The sequence below is a fragment of the Macrobrachium nipponense genome, chromosome 12 (assembly GCF_015104395.2).
Source record: "Macrobrachium nipponense isolate FS-2020 chromosome 12, ASM1510439v2, whole genome shotgun sequence".
NCBI classification, from domain to species: domain Eukaryota; kingdom Metazoa; phylum Arthropoda; class Malacostraca; order Decapoda; family Palaemonidae; genus Macrobrachium; species Macrobrachium nipponense.
In genome coordinates this window covers 27,398,591-27,402,872 of record NC_087205.1, presented here as the reverse complement: position 1 = coordinate 27,402,872, position 4,282 = coordinate 27,398,591, and the positions used below count along the sequence as shown (strand labels likewise).

General features: G+C 34.0%; 1 long non-coding RNA gene across 1 annotated transcript in view; it reads left to right on the top strand.

The window, feature by feature from the left end:
• LOC135224439 (uncharacterized) overlaps positions 1–2,020 on the top strand; it is a 2,278-nt gene extending 258 nt beyond the window's left edge. Inside the window, exon 2 of the long non-coding RNA XR_010316731.1 lies at positions 1,410–2,020. This is a non-coding gene — a long non-coding RNA (uncharacterized LOC135224439). The remainder of the gene's footprint in view (positions 1–1,409) is intronic.
• Positions 2,021–4,282: the final 2,262 nt, after the last annotated feature.

Below are 4,282 nucleotides of genomic sequence, written 5' to 3'. Positions count from 1 at the left end.
GTTCTCTTAAGCTTTTTTTTTCGTTAACTTAATGTTCTGGGTCAGAGGTTTGGAAATTCGGACATTAAAATGTATTATTGATGTTTTAAAGTTTAGCTTTGCTACAAATTGGAAATTTTACTTTGTTAGGTTAATCTTAGTCATTTTAAGTTTGTATATTCTTTAATAATCTTAAATTTTTCCTAAGATGGTTGGAAATTTTTAATTAATTTATGGCAATCTTTTATATTATTGCGAGTTTCTTCGTAAATGTAACATTGAGTTAACTGGAACTAAAGTGTATTACTTGATAATTTCAAACTCTTAAAAGATTTATGATGAGTTTGAGAAACACTGCATTTCGCTGGGAACTTAATTTTAAACCTGGCCATCTGCTGTAAGTAGATTAATCTTGAAGTTCGAGGACACTAATGAACAGAGTATATAATTTCAAAGCTAGTATTTCTTGCAATTTGGTACATAAACTGTCTTGAAATTGGTATACACTTAGCTGTGACTTGTTTTCAATGACTTAATGTCTGTTGGTGTTGGTGTGTTTGAACTGGCTACTTTAATCCTGGCAATGTTCTATTTTAAAATCCCTTTTGGGAGTTTTTTTTTTAGTTACAATAAACGCTTAAAGGGTAATTCATTTTTTAAGTAGCATGGGTTTTAATTGATCTAGTTTTTTTAGTTATTATAGGTATTAGCTTTAAGTTTAACTTTACTCGGTGTAATTTAGGTGTATATTTGATGTAATTTAGGTATAAATTCAGTAACTTAGTTTTAACTAAAGGGTAATTCTAAGCCCTGTTCCACGGTAAAGTAGACTCTGGCAGTTAAAGTTTTGCTAAGTTATTTTACTTACTGAACAAGAATTTAAAGTAATATTCATTCGGACGACTGTAATTAACGCCCAGGGGCCAGTACTAAAGATTGCGAAATACATTGGACGCCCCAATCCCTAGTGGATGTCTTATCCGCGGTTACGTTCCTTGCAGTCCGTGCGGAACTATTCTTTAGAATTACTCTGCAAGGAACGTAACCGCGGATAAGACATCCACTAGGGATTGGGGCGTCCAATGTATTTCGCAGTGTTTAGTACTGGCCCCTGGCGGTTAAGTCTTCCAAATAAATATTAGTTTAAATTCTTGTTCAGTAAGAAAAATAACGTAGGAAAACTTCAACTGCCATAGTATACTTTACCGCGGAATAAGGGCTTAGAATTACCAACAAGTTTTAACAGCTGGTAAGACAGTGTTCAATCCCTTAATTTGTTTTAAGATGCAGTTTTAGTAAGGATATTTTAACTTGACAGCTACGTCTTATAATTCTTAGGATACTAGAAAGTGCTTATGTAAATCACAATTTGAGGAATTTTGAGTGGTTGTGCTAGTCCTTTAATTTTAATATCTTTTTACTATTTTCAGATGGGAGACGGACTTGCTGTACTTAATCTCGAAGCTTTTAAAGTTTTCAACGTTCTCCGGGATTACTTAATTGAAAAAGTACGGTCTTAGTTATGCAGGAGTATTACTAAAAATCTGGAAGTTTTGACAAGCTTAGACATTTCCTACTTTTTGGATCTGTAGGAATCTGCTGTGAAGAATTAATCGAAAAAAATTCTTAAGAGTACCAGTCTGTTCCATTTTATATAGCTTTGATTTATAGGCTTTTGCACTGTAACTCCTAGCCATGACCAAATCTCAAGAACTATTCTGTACTTCGTAGGAAAGACAGATTTTTTTTTATGCTTGTCTTATAGCTTTGGTGATGTAGGATTAAAGATGAGTAACTTTATAATAGGATATATCCAAAATTAAGGGGAAATTATTTTCATGGGATTTTTTCTTTCCGCTTGCATTAGGTAAGATGGTTACAGTTTGCTGTGAAAGTTTTTGTAAAATTATTTCTGGAAGTCTTTAAAACGTGGTGCATGACTGTAAAGAGGAATTCTTTTTATGATTTGATGGTAAAGTAAGCTATTGCCAGTAGAATTATAAACACTTAAGCAGCAGAATAAGCGACCGAATTAGACTAAGCAGCCGAATAAGCAGCTGAATTAGACAATATTTTATTGGTAGATATGGGTAGATTGTATGGGACGAGTTAATACAAATTTTTAAAGTTTCGTATACTATTAAGGTCTCTGGTTTAGTATATTGCCTTGTCCCCAAGGCTGCTGACTTACTCTCGTGTAGTGTGTAGTATACTCTTACAGCAAAGTGAACATGGTATAGTGTGGCACTGGTATCTTAGGAAAGTACACGGGAGACGAGAGCTTTCTGAAACCTGACGGGAGTAAGGGGCTCTTGTCATAACACGGGAGATGAAAGCCATCTCTGAAACCTGTCGAGAGGAAGAGTAGTTTGTCAAAGTAATTATTGAAAATCTTAGTATAAGGCCATCTTGTTAAATTTAAATTTATCCCGCAATCCTTCAGGAAGAGCCTTTTCTGAAAGCTCAAGCGAATAAAAGAGGCCTTCGTTGTCAAGTTTTAAGTTTTTGGCCAATTCAGAATGGAAATTCCGGTGGGTCTGATAATGTAGGTCAGAAAGCTAAGTGTGTATGACTAGATATAAGGCAACTACTAATTAAGTTTTATTGTTGTTGGATTTACGCAAGATAAAGCTATTTCTGAAAGCTGAAGAGAGTAAGAGGCTTTATCGCTAAATAATTGTATTAATTTACTCCCTTAACGGAACTCATTAATACCTTCTGAAGGTAAAGTTGATCTGAATGCTGAAGCGAGTAGGAAGCTTTATCATATTTTAATGGACGAATTGTACAGTTTTTCGTAGGTCTAATCAAATTAAAAAGAATGAGGTTGGTTGAATGATCGGAAAGTTGTTTGAAAGCGGAAGTAAGACTGCGAGAATGGTCATATTCTACAGTATTAAGTGCTTGGTCATTTATAACCTGTATTTTGTACCATTTTTGTCTAATCTTAAAGATAACTGTATTATAAACTATGACGTACAGAGCAGTATGCTTTTTCTCTGAAAGGAATATATTGTGAAAACCATTTAAAGCTTTAGTAAAATGTATTACTGCTTATTAGTATTTTAATAAAGGAATTAGTTTAACTTGGTTTCGTTGTAATGTCTCCCTGGCTGGAAGAGCTCGTGATATTTGGTGTGCTCATATGAAAAGTTAATTTGTCTATATACACTAGAAAAAGCAAGGGTAGAAAAAACAAGGGTAAATAGAAGTAACTAAAGCTTGTAACTAAGCCTTGGTCAACTCGAGTTACGATGATACTTGTAAGCAATTCGCAGAGACAGTTTTGTGTACCTATATATCAAACAATTAAAACACAAGATTTTCCGTTCTGTAATGTCCCCTTGGTTGGAACGAGCTCGTGATATTTGGTGTGCTCATATGAAAAGTTAATTTGTCTATATACACTAGAAAAAGCAAGGGTAGAAAAACACGGTTAAAGCTAACTTAAACTAAAGCTTGCTAACTAACTCCTTGGCGTCAACTACTTGAGTTACGATGATACTTGTAAGGAATTCGCAGAGACAGTTTTGTGTACCTATATATCAAACAATTAAACCACAAGTGTTAGTAAGCTCCTGTTCAATAGGAGGGCTTTTAAATGCTTTTAACTTTTATTAGCAGCATTTTTTTAATATAATGCATTAACTGGGGCTAAATAAGATTTGTAATGGTACATTATGGTTGGAATTCTAACTTTATATACTAATGTGATATATATAAATATGGCATATATAAATGGCATCAAAAACTGGGGCTAAATAAGAATTCGGTTAATAATGGTACATTATGGTTGGAATTCTAACTTTATATACTAATGTGATATATATAAATATGGCATATATAAATGGCATTAAAAAGATCTTAAGATCATGCCTAGAAGTGGAACCATGCCAAACCATTTCACCACTTATCACCCTTTAGTTCCTAGCCCCGGTCCTTAGACCAAAATCTGTCTTCCATACACCACTATTAAACATCACTCCACAAGCAAGGATGATCTATAATGTAAAATCTAGGTTGATCAACAAACTTTTACTTGGAGTTTATTGTCATTCCTAGTGGTAACGTGGAAGACTAGTTTAGAATGTACCAAATACCGTTTATAATGTAACTTCGGGTTGCTGTACAACGTGTCCTGACATTCATATTAGGCCACGAATGTTTTGTCCCTGGTAAATAAATTAAACCTCTTGTGTAATATGTGGAGCTGTCGTTATATCTAAATACAGTGAACTTTGAATGCAAACATTGATTCCTGGCTTGAAAACACCCTGCAAACAAGCGCTTAGTAACAGGCCTG